This window comes from Somniosus microcephalus, chromosome 9, assembly GCF_052327205.1.
Source record: "Somniosus microcephalus isolate GS21.2 chromosome 9, FLI_Smic_1.0, whole genome shotgun sequence".
In the NCBI taxonomy this organism is placed as follows: Eukaryota; Metazoa; Chordata; class Chondrichthyes; order Squaliformes; family Somniosidae; genus Somniosus; species Somniosus microcephalus.
Genome location: NC_140995.1, coordinates 20,416,588 through 20,435,876, shown reverse-complemented (window position 1 = coordinate 20,435,876; position 19,289 = coordinate 20,416,588).

Sequence of the window (19,289 nt, the reverse complement as noted above, 5' to 3'; positions counted from 1 at the left end):
TTGCGTAGCAGTAAGCATCCCCGCCGCTGGGCCAGAAGGAGTAGGGTTTTGAACCCCACTCCAGACAGTCCCGGCAAGTGGAGTCGGAGTTCCAATTTTAAATTCTGGGTGGACATCCAGCGGGATACTTGCGTCCGTGGGTGTTGGTGGCCCCCCCCCTCAGATGGGTTGTGGGAGCCCGTAAAACCCTCCCGCCATAGGACTAACCACCCTAATGGCTGGTTCAAAGATGGTTACGGTCACGGAATGAGCGTTAATCACGGCCATAAATCCTTCCACCACTTCATACAGTTCCCCAAAGGGAACAGTGTGAGGATACGTACGATGATGACCTCTTGCGCAATGCACCTCCTTGGACCCTCAGTCGCAGATGCGAGGGGGCAAGTCGTGCAATTGTTAAATTTTTCATTTTATTGACATGTAAAATGTTGGCCCAGTAATTCCCTTCCAAATGCGCGAGTACGGTCGGGGTACTTACGCATCTGGCTGGATGAAATGCCGGTTTTCAGCATGCACAGTGCATGTGGGGAAAACCGGCATTTCCTGTCCTCTGAACGAAGGGGTTCAGAGGCAGAACGCGTGCGACTGCACAGGCAGCGCGTGCGCAGTATAATTCGCCGCTTTCATTAATGCTTTCAGTGAGGTCAAGTCATTACAAGTTACACATGAAAAAAGCATGGGTACAGTTGCTCCAGAGGCTGCGGAGGAAGATATTTATTATCGTGGAGCTTCTGAAAGTATGTATGTCTGTATATATTCCTTTGCGTGTTATGTATATATTCCTTTACTTATGTGTATGAATGTATTTTTTAATTATGACTTTCAGAGAAAGTAACTTATTGGAAAATCATAATTAAAAACATACATTCATACACATTAGTAAAGGAATATAAAACATACATACATATACGTAAAGGAATATATGTGGACATACATACATAACTCATTCTCACATTCCATTCACACAGCCACAATTGCTCCTTCTACCTACCGTTCTGAAAACCCGTTTAAAAAAAAAAAAATTAAAGTTTAAAACTTACTTAAAATTTCTTAAAATAACTTCCCTCCCTTTCCCAAACCTAAATATTGCATTTCATAAGCTCCTCCATAAAATGTATCTCCTTCCCCAGCCAATGAACAACTTTACACTTGCTTTTTTCACGTGTAAGTTCTAGGGACTTACCCTCACTGAATCCATCAGTGAAATCTACAAAGTTCACTGCGCAAGCGCTGCCTGTGCAGTCGCACGCGCTGTGAATAGACCTCGGGTCTGGAAATGCCGGCGTTCCCCGCATGCGCTGTTCCTGCTGAACGCCGGCATTTCCAACGGCCAGATGCGTGAGTAACCCGACCGTACTCACGCTTCTGGCCTGGAATTTCTGGCCCATTCTTTTGTGTGGAACCTTGCCAAATGCCTTTTGGAAGTCCAAATACACTACATCCACTGGTTTCCCTTTATCCACCCTGTATGTTACATCCTCAAAGAATTCAGAGGGTCTTTAGAGAGCAGTTCTGTTGGAGAACAGATTGCTGGACTTCTGTGATGCCCTGGAAGCCACTTTGCACACTTGTATCCAGAGTCATGATGGCAGCAGTCTGAGCTTCCATGGCAGCACTCAGACATTGGGTGGATGCTGCTTGGGCTGCAATGGAAGCTGAGATAGCGGCCATCAGATGTTGCATAATGATTGGTTCCATAGGTGTTGGAAAGTGTGGGCTTCAAGCTCTGTGCAAAGCCCAGTGCCAAGTTGGTGCCGGACTCCTCCAATCACCTTGACATTGAACGTAGGCTTTCTGGCAGGGTTTCCAGTGCACCAAGCAGTTGGATGTGTACACCCACCAGCCTTCTTCTATAGTCTGGGACTTCAAAGTCCTGATTTGAGTCCTCAGCAGCAGAACTAGTGTGCGACCTCGCCCTCTGGTGAGCTGGCACCTGCTCTATCCTTTCCCCAGCCCTGGCTGCTGTGCACTTGTGCCCGGTGTCTCACCACGTGCAGATCCTGCCTCTATCCTATCCGCTAAATTTGCGCAGTGTCAGTATCTGAGCTGGTGGCTGCGCGTGTGAAATCGAGTGATGGTGCACCTTCACCTTCACTGTAATCCTGCTCCTCCACCACTGCCTGGGCAGGTTGCCGTTCCTGGGTATCTGAAAGGAAAAAGGGACAAGGGTAGGATTGTGGTGAGGGGAGAGGAGAAAGTAGGAAGTGCATGCTTACATCATCAGCAGCTTCTTTGTCAGAAGAGATTGAGGGATGAGCGAGAAGTGGGATGACAGAAGGCGGTTTAGGTGTGCGGATACCCTCATTTTCAATGGTTTCAGTCCTGCCAGTCGCCATGGCCTCAGCAATGGCCCTTCCCATAATGGCCAGCACTGCCTCCTCCATGGGGCTAGGACATGCAGGCGCGTCAATCCCCCTCCAGTTAGTTTCTGCTGCCTCCGGTTGTGTGACACCATCTCCTGAAAGAGAGAGGAAAGTATGTCAGTGAATGTCATGCAATCTGTGTGGGTGATGTAGCTGTCATGGTTGAATAGCTGGCAGTGTGTGCAAGCTGTGAGATGTGGGTTTAAGGCTTGCAGCAGTGCTAAGTGTGTGAGGATGAGGTGAAGCATATGAATGTTAGATATGAGTCCTGATTGATAGAGATTATTGGTAGGTGAATGATGGGGGTGTGGTGAATTGAGCAGTGGCTGAGGCTAGTGGTCCAGTTGGTAGGATAGGGCATTTGCAGATGCATTCACAAATCTTGACCACTCGTGTGATATCATTAAACTTCCTCCTGCACTGCATCCATGTTCTTGGAGCTTTACTCCTGGCATTGACTTCCTCTGCTATCCCTTGCTACTGCCTTCTGAGCATGTGTCTGGAGGGCCTCCACCGCCCCCCCCCCCATTCCCCCGCCAAGGTCCTCTTCCACCAAGACCCCCAGTGCAGCGTTTGGAAACCTTGGTGCTCGCTCTCTCCTATGGTTAGCCATTGTTGAGCAGCGCGGGGATCACTGGTTGCACACAAAAATCATTATAATGAGCAGGCAGCACAGAGTTGGCGTGCGGCCTGTATCCCACTGAACGGATGCGAGTTAATCACGCATCGTGATCCCCGTGCCCATTATTGGGGGCTAACCAATTTAATCCCTCTACAGGTTTAGTACTCAAGTGCTGATTAGACACAATTTTCGTGGAGCAGTATATGTGAAAAAAAAGAAAGACTTGCCTTTCACGACCACCGGATGTTCCAAAGCGCTTCACAGCCAATGAAATATTTTTGAAGTGCAGTCACTGTTGTAATGTGGGAAACGCGACAGCCAAAATTGCACACAGCAAGCTCCCACAGACAGCAATTTGCTAATGACCAGATAATCTGTTTTAATGATGTTGATTGAGGGATAAATATTGGCCCCAGGACACCGGGGATAACTCCCATGCTCTTCTTCAAAAGTGCCATGGATCCTTTACGTCCAGCTGAGAGTGCAGACGGGGCCTTGGTTTAACGTCTCATCTGAAGGACGGCACCTCCGACAGTGCAGCACTCCCTCAGCACTGCACTGGGAGTGTCAGCCTAGATTTTTGTGCTGAAGTCTCTGGAGTGGGGCTTGAACCCACAAAAGGTGTGGAGTGCGCTGACTGGCACTTAGCAGCACCTTGCAGGATGGCTCAGGGTGAGAGGGCGTATAGGGTCTCAGCACTGGAGGCCCTGTTTGAGGAGGTCCAGAGGACAAGGGATGTCCTGTACCTGCAGGGGGAAAGGAGTCCACCTCGCCCTCCTCACCCTCTGTCCTGCAGCAGCAGCTGGTGCTGCTCTGCCTGGCCTCATGTCCTCCTCCCATTCCTCGTCCAGACCAAGGGGGACCCCTGGTGAGATGCCCATGACCAAGCACTCCCTTTCTCCTGGTGACTCCTATAAGGTGGAGTAGCACAGCACTTACTCTTTTTAGGTGAAGTCCTCAGAGATTTCCAGAATAAATGTTGCTCGAGTGTTGGTGAAGTCTTGACAGTGTCCCAATGTGTTTCAGAGATCCTCTTCACAGCTCCAGAAGCAAGTGAACAGTGAAAAGTGAGTATCCCTTTAAGTGGTGCTTGAAATCCACATCAACGCCTTGTTTACTCCCAATCAGCTGGTCGCTGTTCAGAGAGGGCATTAGGTCAAGCTCTAGCCACCAAAATGTCATGCAGCCTCGTTAATGAGCGCTAGCAGACATCTTAACTGGCAATCAGCCCCTTATTGAGCCTCTGGGTGGCCGTTCCTAGCATGTGCTTTAATCCCTTTACCAAGATGGCGTCTCTCGTGCTAAACGTGGGCTAAACTGGCTTTTCAGCTGAAGACCCCACCTTGGCCATCTCGGAGGATCTTTAGCGCCTGAACGTGCTGCTGAAAATCACCCCCCTAAGTTCATTCATATTAAATGAACATCGCTGTTAATTAAATCATGAAATCAAAACACTTTGATTTTTCAAGTAAGTGAAATCCGATACCAAATGCTGTTAGAAATATACGTAACCTTCCAACCTTCAAAATAATTGTCAAAATGACAATATATCAATATTTTACTGCTTAACATCTTTACAATCAGGTCATTTATTTGACTTTTTTTCCTTCATCCCTTTCGTGAGGTCTTCCAACACCATGCAATATTCGTAGCTGGGGTGGGGGGGGGTGGTGGGGGAGAGACTTGCTCCCCTATTTGTGCCACTTACATCCAGTAGACATCTACTGGAGACATGCAAAGGTGGCCTGGGGTTACCCGTCTTCTGATTTTCTCTACCTCTGTGTATGGAAGTGCCTTGCCTCTTGTTGGCAAGTCCCCACGGTGGTACAGATGAGATTGAGAACTCACCATGGAGAGTCGTGGGCGTGAAACCGGTTCCTATTACCTCATGTGCAGCAGATTGGAGCTGTGCTGGACAGCTCTTAACTTGAGGTGTGCAGGCGTGTACTTCGTTGCTCAAATTAGGAATTTCACCTCCTAGATGAATCAATTACAGGTATGGTGTGGAGATGCCGGAGTTGGACTGGGGTGGACAAATGTAAGAAATCACACAACACCAGGTTATAGTCCAACAGCTTTATTTGAAATCACAAGCTTTCGGAGCGCTGCTCCTTCTTCAGGTGAAGTGGAGAAATGCATAAAGACACAGCTTATATAGTCAGAGAATCATGTCAGATGTTTACAGATGTTTACATAAATGGCAGTTGGAAAGGTTACCTGTAAACATCTGACATGATTCTCTGACTATATAAGCTGTGTCTTTATGCATTTCTCCACTTCACCTGAAGAAGGAGCAGCGCTCCGAAAGCTTGTGATTTCAAATAAAGCTGTTGGACTATAACCTGGTGTGTGATTTCTTACAATTACAGGTAGACTACCCTTTATCCGAACTTCCGAAAACCGAAACCCTCTAAAAACCGAAGGTTTTTTCGTTCAGCGTAAGTCATGCGCACGACCCCGACCCCCGCCGACCCCCCACCCTTTCGGATAAGGGATAGTGTATCCTTTATCCGCACTTCCGAAAACCGAAATCCTCTGAAAACCGAAAGGCTTCGTTCAGCGTAAGTCGTGCGCACGACCCCAACCCCCACCCCCGACCCCCCGCCGACCCCCCGCCGACCCCGACCCCCACCCCGACCCCCCGCCGACCCCCACCCCCGACAAATTTCCCAGTCTTATAAAATACCTTCTGAAATCCGAAATTTTCCGAAAACCGAAACACGGCTGGTCCCGAGGTTTTCGGATAAAGGATAGTCTACCTGTACTGCATAAATGGTCTGCAGTATTTTATAAGAATGGTCTCAGCCTAGCATCCAAAAACATTTTGAATGCCATTAATGGCTTTTTCTCTAACAATAGGTTATTTCAAACATCTATCTCTCTGATTAAAGAGGCTCTTCCTAATAGCTGCTTCCAACAACGCATGCTGTCTGTTCCTACTAGCCTGACTTACTTAACTGTATCTCTATTACTTAATACTTTAGTTACCTTGAAGATGGTCCCCCTTAACTATCCAATCTCTAGCTTCCGGTCGCCTGTCACTTTAATTCTCCGCTTCACTCCCGCTCTGATCTCTCTGTCCTCGGCCTATTACATTGTTCCAATGAAGCTCAACGTAAGCTCGAGGAACAGCACCTCATCTTTCGATTAGGCACATTGCAGTCTGCCGGACTCAATATCGAGTTCAACAATTTCAGATAATAATCCCTGCCCCCATTTTTCATGCTGTATGATTTTGCCATTCCCATTTGCAACATTTTATCTTTCCTGCCTCTTACAAAAGTACAGGATGTTCTTTCAATTCCTTCATCTCCTCCTAACCACCCCCCCCCTGTCTCTGCACCTGCTTAATATCTGTTACATCTCCAGCTTTTTCCAGTTCTGATGAAGGGTCCCAGACCTGAAACATTAACACTGTTTCTCTCTCCACGGATGCTGTTAGATCCGTGATTCTGAGGGTATGCTGTTATTCAATAACCACACGGATGCTGTAACTTAACAATAAACAGGTATTTACTGGAGGAGGGTAGTCTCAAGACTGGGGGTACAGAGGCATGCGCAAAGCTTATATACAGGTGTGGTCACTGCCGGTACTACAGTATACAGGATCTGTAAAAGTAGTTCTATCTTAAAGGCACATACACTACAATTCCTCCCCTTTTAGATTAGTAGTACCCCTAATATTCAAATAACGATTAACACTTTAACATGTACATTAAACAACAATAGTCCATTTATAGATTCAGTTTTTGGGGCGGCTTCCTGACCCTTTCGGGATAGCGCCTTTCCTGAGGTTCTTGTTCTTGGTGCAGAAGCGATTCTGACCCCTTTACATCGGGTAGTTCATCGGGTTCCACTGCTACTGGTTCTGAGGTAGATGCTACCAGTATGTCGGGTTCATCCCCACGTACTCGAGACATGGGGTTGACGCGTTCCTGTGACGCTAAGATCTGATCGATGTGGCGTCCCACAATGTTCTCCCCGACATCCACTGTGTACATTAATGGCCCCTGCCTTGTGCATATCGTTCCGGGTTGCAATTTCTCTGTTCGATAGTCACAGACCAAGGCTGGTTGTCCTACATCGAAGCTCCTTGTCGGCTTCTCATTGATGTGCTGGAATTGTTTGTCCTCAACATTTCTTTGCACATTTGGTCTGAGCAAGTCCAGACGAGATCTCAACCTTCGGTTAAAGAACATCATGGCCGGGGTCTGCTTGGCAACTGCATGTGTCGCGTTTCGGTAGGCTAATAAGAAATTGACCATCTTATGCTGTAGTGGAATTTCATCATCGCACTTTATCGCCTTCTTAAAGGTTTGTACGAACCTCTCAGCCAATCCATTTGTGGCTGGACGATACGGGGCGGATGTGTAATGCCTTACCCCATTCCTTCTCATAAATTTCTGAAACTCTTCGGACACAAACTGTGGTCCATTATCAGAGCAAATCTGCTCTGGCAAACCGTTTCTGGCAAATATGGTCCATAGGACTGCAATAGTTTTCTCTGTAGTGGTTGAAGACATTTTTATCACCTCAGGCCACTTTGAATGAGCATCCACTGCTATTAAGAACATTGAGTCCATGAATGGACCAGCAAAATCAATATGCACCTGTTGCCTTGGAGAGGAGGGCCACTCCCATGGGTGTAGAGGGGCATGTGGTGGTGCATTTTGGACCTTCTGGCATCCTAAGCAGCTCTTAGTTAGGTCCTCGATTTGTTGATCGATTCCCGGCCACCACACATAAGCCCTAGCAAGGCTTTTCATTTTCACTCCCCCCAGATGACCTTCATGTAGCTCATTTAGCACTCTCTCCCTTAACTTGGGTGGATTCACCACTCTGGATCCAACATCACTGTCCCCTGGCATACTGACAGCTGTTCTCTTCTGGATGAGAATGCTGGCAACAGTGAGTCGCCATGTGTTGGCCATCCCCTCACCGTCAAATCATATACCCGAGACAGGGTCGGATCATTGCGGGTCTCCTTCTCTATATCCGCGTTCGTTACTGGCAATCGTTCAATTATTGACGAATAAAATATCTCGATAGGGTCCACTGCTGGTGCTTCCTCCACAGTAGGCAGTGGCAGGCGCGATAGCCCATCAGTGTCCCATGCTGTTTCGTGTCTTTATATTCTATTTCATATTGATTCGCCCCTAGAAACAGGGACCATCTTTGTAACCGTTATGCAGTCATCACTGGAACGCCCTTCTTAGCATTAAAGATGGAGACAAGTGGTTGGTAGTCAGTCAGCAAGGTGAACTTCTGCCCATGCAGATAGTGGTTGAATTTTTTTACTCCCCATACTAGGCTGAGGGCCTCCCTGTCCATCTGGGTGTAGTTGCGCTCGGCTGAGGTTAGTGACCGAGACGCAAAAGCTACTGGCCTCTCCAACCCGTCTGGGAATTTGTGTGACAGCACCGCTCCAATACCATAGGGTGATGCATCACATGCCAAACGAATTGGTAGTGCTGGGTTGAAATGGGCCAACACCTCTTTTGATGTGATCAATTCTTTACACTTCTGGAAAGCTCATCTACGTTCGTCATCCCACTTCCATGGTACCCCTGTTTGCAGTAGGGTGTTCAGTGGGTGTAATACCATGGACAAATTTGGTAAGAACTTGTGGTAGTAGTTTACCAGCCCGAGGAACGACCTCAGTTGTGACACATTTTCCGGTGCTGGAGCCTTGACTACTGCCTCAATCTTTTCAGGGGACTTATGTAACCCCTCTTCATCGATGACGTGGCCACAATACGAGATCTGTTTCTGGAAAAACTCGCACTTGTGGCGATTAGCTCGTAGCCCATACTCCTTTAATCTGGTGAGCACCTTCTCCAAGTTGGCGAGGTGGTCACTGTCATTTTCGCCCGTGACCAAGATGTCGTCCAAATAACACTGGGTCCCTGGAATCCCTTGCAGGACCTGATCCATTGCCATTTGCCAGATAGCCGGAGCCGAGGCTACTCCGAACACCAGCCGGTTGTATTGATAGAGACCTTTATGAGTGTTAATCGTAAGGTATTGTTTCGAAGCTTCTTCTACCTCCATTTGCAAGTACGCCTGGGCTAGATCAATTTTGGTGAAGCGTTTACCTCCAGATAGCGAGGCGAAAATATCCTCAATTCGTGGAAGCGGATATTGTACCGTGTGAAGGAGTGGGTTCACTGTCACCTTAAAATCCCCACAGATGCGGACCTTCTTTGGTTCCCCAGGCGTATTACTCAACGACCTCTTCATTACAGGAATGATGGGTGTAGCCCACTCGCTCCAGTCCACTTTGGACAGTACTCCTGAACGTTCCAACCCTTCCAGCTCTGCTTCAACAGCTGGTCTGATTGCATAAGGCACTGGTCTGGCCTTAAGAAACTTTGGGCTTGCATTTTCCTCTATTTTAATCGTTGCTGTTATGCCTTTTAGTGTTCCTAGTCCCTCCTGGAACACTTCTTTTGCATCAGTTAGCATTTTTGACAGTCGTCCAGGTGTGACGTCGTCATCTTTTTTGGCCTCAACCTTCAGTGCCTGTATGGAATGCCAATCTAATTGTATCTTCCGGATCCATTCACGTCCTAGCAGTGGTGGTCCTCCATCTGGCAATACATATATATCCATTTTAGGTATTTCCTGGCCTTTATATATCACTTTCACCCTTATTTTTCCTTTGGGGTAGACTTTTTGCCCCGTATACGTCTTCAAGACAATCTCTGTAGCTTTCAAGGGTATATGTGAAAATAGCCGCTTGTAGTCCCTTTGGTTTATGACTGTTAGGGCTGATCCTGTGTCCAATTCCATTTTCACTTGGACTCCGTCTATCTTGAGTGTAACCCAGATAGTCTGGTGATCCTCCATTTCGGTCACCTTAAGTAGTTTCAGACAACCCAGCTCCTTGCTTCCGGAGTCTGTGTCACTTTTCTGTTCGTCTGAACCACTGTCCATCACCTGGTGTACCTTTTTGTACTTCTCCTGTGGAGATTTCTTACTGTTGGTTTTCTTCCCCGACCTGCAGACTCTTGCTATGTGTCCTGCTTTTCCACACTGTCTGCACACTTGGTCCTTGAACCAACAATCCTTCTGGTCATGTGTTGTTCTGCTGCAGCGATAGCACTTCCTTGTTCCATAGGACATTTCATTGGTGCCATATTCTTGCGGTCTCCATTGTATCTCTGCAGCGCCCCTTGCGGCTGCTTCATGTGATACTGCCATACTAAAAGCCTTGTCCAGCGTAAGATCCTTTTCTGATAGAAGCCGTTCCTGGGTTCCTTCACTTTGTAGCCCACACACAAACTTGTCCCTTAACGTATCTGCTAGTCCCGCTCCAAACTGGCAGCGTTTCGATAGATTGCGCAGTTCCGTTAGGTACTCAGCATTGCTTTCGTCTTTGTGTTGGTTCCTTTTATGGAACTTAAATCGTTCTGCTATCAGCAGCGGTGTGGGGTTTAAGTGGTCCTGTAGGATTTCTACTATGCTTTCGAAATTCTTGTTCACCGGCTTCTCTGGCGTTATTAGATTTTGCAGTAACCCATAAGTTTTTGCACCCATGGAATTTAACAAAACCAGTGCTTTACTAGCATCTGGCACTTCATTCACCCTGCAGTACACCTCAATACGTTCCACATATGTCGCCCAATCTTCGACTTCATTGTCGAACGTAGAGATACTGCCACTCTTCGGCATCCCTGGGTGTGATTTAACTTTCAAAAATGGCGTCTCCCGCGCTTCCCCTTCTTCTCCGCTGGCACAAAATGGCGTCTCCCGCGCTTTCCTGCCTTCCCACGCTTGCCCTTCTTCTCCGCTGCGGCTTCTAAAAATGGCGTCTCCCGCGCTCTTCCTTCTTCTCCGTGACTCAATGGCGTCTCCCGCGCTCTCCCTTCTTCTCCCCACGGACCCTGTTCAGCCAGTGAGCCCTGGCTGTGCTCTGCGCGTTCTTCTTTTTATTTTTTTATTTTTTTTCTCGACGCCGCTCGTTCTTGAACCCGGCTGTTGCTTTACCCTCTCTCTCTCCGTTTTTTTTTTTTTCTCGACGCCGCTCGGTTTTCAACCCCCGGCTGCGCCCTGTGCGCTTCACCCTCTGTCTTACCCCGTCGACGCTGCTCGGCTTTCTCTCCGTCGTCGGTCGGCTCCAGCCGCCGCTGTCCGGGAAAGGTCTGCGCTGGACCTGTCGTCAGTCTCTTGCTGATCATCGTGGCTGGGGAACCAAGCCCGGCTCTCCACAGCCTCCCCTGCGATGTTCACTCTCTGCCTGACGACTGGGCGGTTGCTTGTGGTCGACGCCTGTGTTCCTGGCCTCGACTTTTTTTTTAGTTGCAGGTAGATTCGAATCGCCACTCGTCGCCACTGTTAGATCCGTGATTCTGAGGGCATGCTGTTATTCAATAACCACACGGATGCTGTAACTTAACAATAAACAGGTACTTACTGGAGGAGGGTAGTCTCAAGACTGGGGGTACAGAGGCATGCGCAAAGCTTATATACAGGTGTGGTCACTTCCGGTACTACAGTATACAGGAGCTGTAAAAGTGGTTCTGTCTTAAAGGCACATACACTACAGATGCTGCCTGGCCTGCTGAGTATTTCCAGCATTTTCTGTTGTTGCTCTAGCATGTAGAGTTTGAGCTTCTCTATTGGTTCCTTATAGATTATCCTCTTTATACATGGGATTATTCTTGTTTTACCTCCCTTTTGTGGCGTGACTAGAATTGAACTCAGAACACCCTGTCTGCTCTGAATAATGCATTTTAAAGCCTTAGCAAAACCTCTGTAGCATTGTACTCTGTTGTTCTGACTATATGGACTGGATTCCCCTCTTTGGAATGGAGTTCTGGTGGGGTGGGACTCCAACTCTATCCCAAACTAACTCATTGGGGGGTCATCAAAAATGCATTGAGCAGCGGCTGAGGCTACTGGTCCAGTTTCCTCATCTTGGAGGACACTGAATAAAGAGCACATGTGTTCGCATTGGTTATGCAGCCAATGGCTGTGCGCACAAGTACCAAGGCCACTACTGAGGGGAAAATGTGATGACCTGTCGCTGAGTGTTAGGCACTAACACAAAGCGAAAGTTGAAGTGAGCCCTCATCATGTTGGAATGCCAGAAAGCTTCCAAATTCTCCCTCATTCACTCCCTCGACCACCTCAGCCTAATTCTTTGAAGGATCAGCTCCTTGTAGCGGCTGAGACATGACAGGTTAACTGATCCACCAGCAGTGTAGGTTCTTTGCTAATAATTATGTGCAGCCTTCTTCTTTGAAGAAGGAATACAATGTCCACTGGAATATTGAAATGTAATATAATTGTCACCCCAATGAGCAGTCTACATTCTACTTGATGTAAAAGGATGAGTACGGAGCATCAAATATTTTAAGAAACCTAATAAGGAATTCTTCAGAAAATTGTTCTGGAGTCACATAAAGGCCAGGAGTGAGGATGGCATATTTCCTTCCCAAAAGGACATTAGTGAACCAGATGGGTTTCTACGACAATCCTGCAGTTACATGGTCACTGATACTAGATTTTTATTACATATTTATTTAATTAACTGAATTTAAATTCCCCGTGAACTTAAATTCCACTGTGGTGAAATTTTGAACTCACGTCTCTGGATCATTAGTCCAGACCTCTGGATTACTAGTCCAGTAATGCAAACACTATGTTACCATTCCCTTGCAGTCAGCCCCGAGATCTTTTTTCTCATTTGCTCCCATGAGTGATGCACTGAGGCGGAAGCGTTCACTACATTTAGTCACCTTTTGCCATTCTGCTGTACATTGGTTCTATTTGGAGGGTTCTCCTCTTCCCCATAAATGAACACTTTCTCCAGGGACACTAGCTTCACTAAAATCTCCAGGGTCTCTTTGATGAAGGAAACAATACTGGATGGTTCTCCTGCCACGCTGCCCACTAAGACAGCGGGCAGGATTTTCATTGGGCCATGGAGGCGGGATTGGAGGCGTGTGGGGGTTTAAAATCCCGAAATCGGGAGGCACGAACCCATCCTGCCCCCAACCCACCTCCATGCCAGTTTCAAAGGAGGCGGGTACCCGCCCCGCACTGGGACCCGCCTCCCCGAGGCGGGAAGGGGATTAGTGCCAATTAACTGCCTGTAAACAGGTAGTTAACAGGCAGTTTTTAGCCTAATCCCTATTTTCATTCTTGAAATGTGGGATTCCCGACGGCTCCAAACCACGCCAAGTTAGAGAGGCGGGCCGTCAGGCTGAAGGGCTTGGAGGGGTCGAGATGTCCGGTGTTCAGGTGAGTGATGGGTGCAGGAGTGAAGAGGTAAGTGTGTTTGGTGTGTGGAAAGTGTTTAAAGAAGTTTTACTTACCTTTACAGCCTTCCTTCCATCACGTCTCGGGAGTCCCTCATCTCACCGGCACAGAAAGCAGAATGGCTGCAATCTGTCAAAAATTGCAGCATTCAGCTTTCTGTTCCGGGGAGATCTCTAAATCATCCTGAGAGGAAGGAATTAACCTGGAGTACAGATTGTCAGCATTTGACAGCTTCAAACAGCTGTGAAACGCTGATATTTCATCTGTCAAAAGGTCTTGACAGACGAAATATCAATCTGTGACGTCACCTGTTGCCGGGTGGCCCTTAATTGGCCTGCTGAGCCCACTGAGCAGGCTCAACAAGATCAATCAAGTCAAAATCACGTGGGTTGGCTAGAACTCGATGGAGGCGGGACTACAACCTCGAAAGTTGTAGCCCCGCCTCCTACCCACCTCCTCAATGAAAATCCTGCCCAGCCTCTTTAAATAAATAGAAAGCTGGAGTACAGCAGCCCTTTATAATTGCAGCACACTTGAATTGCCCCCACCCCCACCCCCACCCCACCCCTCCACGCCCCCAGCCCATTGTGGGGTTGGACTACCACTCTACTAGTTCATGGGCACACTCAAGCATAGGCTACTTTTGGGCTCAACCAAAAAATTGGCGCTTTCGTTTAAATAAAAGTCTTTCACGTGGCATTGTGTCAAAAACTTTCTTGTGGTTAAAATAAACTATGTATTAAGGGTTTTAGCTATATATTTTTTTTTAAATCCTCAAAGAAATTAAGGTTTGTCAGATGTGATCTTCCACTTTTAAGGTCAGGTTGCCTATTTCGTATTAATAAATTACTATATAAGAATACATCTTTGATCGTTGGCATTATTTTCTCCCAATCATCCACCATGACTTTAGTGCAAGATCCGATTAAACCCTCGACAAACAACATTTACAGCATTTCCCTGGGTTTTCCGTGGATCTTCTGCCACTACATAAGAATCCAACCCTGGTAATTTATTCCCAAGGCTTCTAGCATTCCGGTATAGTTTTTATATTTTTATTTCAGATCGTGTAGTTTCTTCGGGCTAGAAATTCATTATAGCCCAGGAATGGGCGGTATAATTAGAAATGTTGGAGAATTAGCGCCAGCTGTTAATGCTTTAGACTGCCCGCAAAATTCATGTTCACTGCTCAAAGAAATGATTCAAGTCTTTTAGCTCAAGCTCATTAGTGTTACACTCAAAGGGTGGACTAATATCAGGAGCAGTCTAATCGCAAGTCATGATTGCCACAGGCAATAGTTCTTAGTCCAGTTCTTAAAGGGGAGATTCCTTGATGCTGCAGAACCTCATTCTCAGCATTGCTGGCTGTACAGCTGCCTCAGCAAGCAGCAGCAGGTCAAGGAGAAGGAGCCGGAGGACTGAAGCAGCTGTACTGATGGCAGATCTATGCCCCAGGGGGATAGCCTGCAGATTCAGTGATGAAGCATTGGACGTGTTGGTGTTCGCTGAGGAGTGATGGAGGGCGGTGCTCTACCTGGCAAGAGACAGGAGGCCCTCGCCACAAGTCTTCCGCACCATGTGGAGGGAAGCAGCGCAGCAGGTTTCAGGCAGCACTGTGGTCCCCAGGACCCACACACAGTGCTGGAAGAAATTTAATGACCTCACTCAAGTGATCAGGGTGAGTCAATGATTCAACAAATGCTACATACCACCACCTGAACCATAGTCTTCACACAATGTCCAAAACATCACACCCCCAGTACTCACCCACCAACAATCTCTACCTACCAACACTCACACCCACATCTCACACATTGCACACAATGACAGCTATTCAACTATGGCAGACACATCACCCAAATACATTGCTCCACATTCACTCACACACTTTCCTTTCTCTTGCAGGCCAAGGTGGCTCACAACAGGAGGGAGCAGGAGCGCACAGGCGGGAGAGAAGCCGACACCCAACCACTGTCTGAGCTGGAGAATAGAGTGTTGCAGATTATTGGGCGCCAGGTGGTGGACGCCGTGGCCACTGGTGATGTTGACCCCCTTGGGAACAACAACGGTATGTTCATCCCTACTCCTTCTTCTCACATCCCACTTCCCCCTTACCCCAAAAACATTTCGCACTTTCCAGCTAATCATGCTGTTTGCATGCATTTCTCCCTTCCTGTCCCCCTCCCCTCACCTTAACTTGACTCTTGTGCCTTTATACTTTCAGATAATCAGCAAGCACCAGAACAGCCTGACCCTGAAGGCACCGTAGAGAGCGAGGCGGGAGAAGAGGAGGATAAACACGAGGGAGAAAGGATTAGAAGGACATGTTGATGGGGCAAGATGAGGTAGGATGGGAGGAGGATTGTGTGGAGCACAAACACCTACACAGACCTGCTGGGCCGAATGCCCCGCCTCACTGCATGTCTCACCCACAGGCACCAGCTCAGATACTGGCACTACGCATTCTTTAGAGGCTAGTGTAGTAGCGGGATCTGCACAGGGTGAGGCACCAGGGACGAGTGGGCTGCAGCAAGGCCAGGGGGAAAGGGTAGCTCGGGGGCCAGCTCCCCGGAGGGTGAGTTCACATGCGAGTTCTGCTGCACAGGACTCAGATGAGGACCTCGATGGGGAGGCCTTTAGAAGAAGGGTGATGGGCATGCACACGGAGATGATAGGTGCAATGGCAATGGTGCCTGAGAGCCTGTCATCAATGGTGAGGAGCGTGAAGGAGTCTGCCTCCAACATTGCACAGAGCTCTGCGCACACCATGGAGCCCATCATTTCCAGTCTGCAAAAGGATGGTAGACTCCCAAAGAAACTGTGGTGACCCAGACCTGATGCCCCGTGAGATGGGCGATCTGGCAGCTTCCATTGCAGCACAGATGGAAGCGATGCAATGTCTTAGTGTTGTAATGCAGTCTATGCTTGGTGGCATCCAATCTCTGACTGCTGCCATCATGGCTGGGTCTACCACTGTCGACCGGGGCTTTCATGGTGTCGCAGCAGGCCAGCAATCTGTGCTCCAACAGCTGGCTAGGGATGTTGAGGTGCTGCCCCGGGGAAGTGGCAGTGGGTCAGTGGAGCAGGAAGCTGCTGTCCTCTCTCAGGTTGACAGCATTCCTGCTCCCACCACTGCCACTCCGTCATTGCCCTTGTCACTGCCTGTCATCCAGCCAGCCCAGACTGCTGCCGCCCATGCTGAGGTGGTGCAGTGTACAGCCGGGCCTTCCAAGCCCAGAGCTGGTCGAAGGTGTCCTGCAAGGCCATCTGAAGTCTCCCGCATGGACACTCAGCAGCCTTCCACCAGCCATGTTGCAGCCACTGGGCCAACACTTCGTAGGAACACTAGAATAGGCAAAGGCGCAGTAACTAAAGGCACTAAGGGATTGCACAAGGGTGAATAGTTAATATTTTTGTTGTAAAGATGTGTTCACTGATTTTTGATAAATTTATTAATTCAGTTTGGATTATTTTATGGTGTGTCTCATTTGAGCTTTGTTCTGTGATACAGCCTGCGACAGGGCTGGAATGTTGGGGATGTGGTGAGCAACGGGGATCTGGGGTTTAATTCATTCGAACCGCAGTCTGATGAGGTGGTCACGGACCACCCTTCCGGAAGGCCAATTGAGTGGCTGCCTCCTCCCTCGCTCCTGTTCCTCCTCTTCATCTTCCTCGTCATCCTCCTCTTCCACTCCCTCTCCCTCCTCCTGAGGTGGTCCTGCAATCCCTGGTGACAAGGGCTGGGCCTTCATGATGGCCAAGTTGTGGAGCATGCAGCAGACCACCACTAAATGTGACACCCGCTCAGCCGAGTACTGGAGGGCTCCTCCCGAGCGGTCATGGCAGCAGAGCCTCGAGCTTGATGTGGTGGCTGGAAGAGTGCTGGCACACCAGTCTGCCGCAGGATGAAGGCATGGCGGCTGCTGCCAGGATAGCGGGCATTGACATTGAGGATTGGCTGTTTGTGGTCGCACACCAACTGCACATTAAGTGAACGGTAGCCTTTGCGGTTACGTAGGCTCGCAGGATTGTTATGCGGTGCCCGCAAAGCCACGCGGGTGCAATCAATTGCACCCTGTACCATGTGGAATCCCGCTATCCTGGCAAAGCCACATGTGCACTCATCCTACTTTTCTCTGGTGATGGCGAAGGAAATGTAATCCCTTCTCCTACTGTAGAGAGCCTCTGTGAACTCCTGGCTGCAGCAATGGACGTCAAACAGTGAGATGTTAGCTATGTCTCCTGTTGCAGACTGGAAGGATTCGCTGGTGAAGAAATTTAGACTGATGGTGACCTTGACTATCACTGGGAGAGCCGTGTTCACCCTGATCTGAGGCTGGAGGTCTGGTTGCAGGAGGTGGCAGAGTTCTGTGACCACCTCCTTGGTGAAGCAGAGCCTTCTAATACACATCTCCTCATTTAATTGGAGGTAGGTGAAGTGCTCTCAGAATACCCTCGGAGGGTAAGGCCTCCTGTTGAGAGCCCTGATGGCCCTCCTCCTCCCTCTGGCCACATGTTTCAGTCTTTCTCGCTGCCTCCACTCCCTCCACTGTAGATCCTGGAGGGCGAGATCGACTGCCAGTACAGCCCCCATTAACGTAACCAAGTGTAGCAGTTTGATTTTTTTAAGAATAAATGTAGCTACTTTTTAGTTGCCACAAAGCTGCTGATACTAAATAACCTTGACATTACGGAATGAGACTGTTGCACTATGCGAAACTGCCAAGAACGCTCTGAAACTCCACTAACCAACAGCTGCAACTCATTACTGATGATCCCTTTAAATAACGTCCCTGGAGCCGACTTCCTGGTGCTTCATGCCAGCTCTCCCTGTCGCTATTTACTCCAGATGCTAAGGTAGGTGGCGACAATCAATTTCGTAGATTGGGCGGCCAGTGAGCATTGCATACTCACTGATGTCACGATCCACCTGGCATTGAGGCTCCCGGCGATAACTGTTAGCGGCAGCGCTGCATGGGAGGGGGGGGGAGGCGGGATATGATGTGCAGTGTTGAATTCGCCTCGCCCCGGCGATAATGCTCTAGCGCCCCATTAGTGCCATCTGCTGGCACTAATGGGAGGTGCTAAGGTACTGAATTTTTCCCCCATGTGTTTGTTTTCTTTCACTTAATTTAATTTTTGCCTTATGGTATTCTCTCCTGTCCCACGAGCACCCACATGTTTTGTTTCTATGATTGGAGAACCCATGTGGAAATTTAACCCCCAAGTGTTAATGGCAGGCAAGGGGTTTTCATAAGAATGCATTTAGTGTTACTCAATATTATACAATTAATCTTAACTTCAAAGTGTTTGACCTTGTTTGGATGCAGCCCACCTATCCCGTGTCAAAGAGGTTTATCCCCAAAATCGTCCAGTTTTTTACACAGTCAACAACAATCTCATTGGCCTCAATGGCCAACCACTCATTTGCCCCAATAATTCTGTTCATTCTGTTCTGCCTAAACAAAAGACTGGTGTTTAACCCAGAAAACACAACTTTATAACACCGGCATTTCCATTTCCAGGCAATATGCTTAAACCTACTTGGGAGCATCTTAGGCTGCTTCACCCCTAAGCCATTAATTCCCACGTAGACTACCATCTGTATCTTGATAAATTTTTATTACAGCCTTTTAAAGGCCTTTGCTATTGTGGTGGTTACTTAATAACTGCTTGCAGTTGTGCTGCAAGTTCATATTTGTTCTTATTCTCCACAATCACAAAATAACTTGCGAGGTATGAATGATGGAGATTTATTTACTCTGATCAGATTTCAGACCAAATGCTCCCATTTCTTCCTCTTGGTTTTGTTTGAGCAAAGATAGTGGAACCTTTCAACCAAGCATTTGATAGGCAGCTAACATGAAGCTCCTGCAGATTTAGACACTTATGTTAAGTGTCACTCAGTAGGAGTGACAGTCACTCATTTTAGATATAAGAGCATGATCTGTTTGATATATGCCAGTCGAATAAGTGCAGTTCCAGCTATTTTAATAGATTTATGAGTTATGTCACTTTTAATATTCATAAGTGTCACT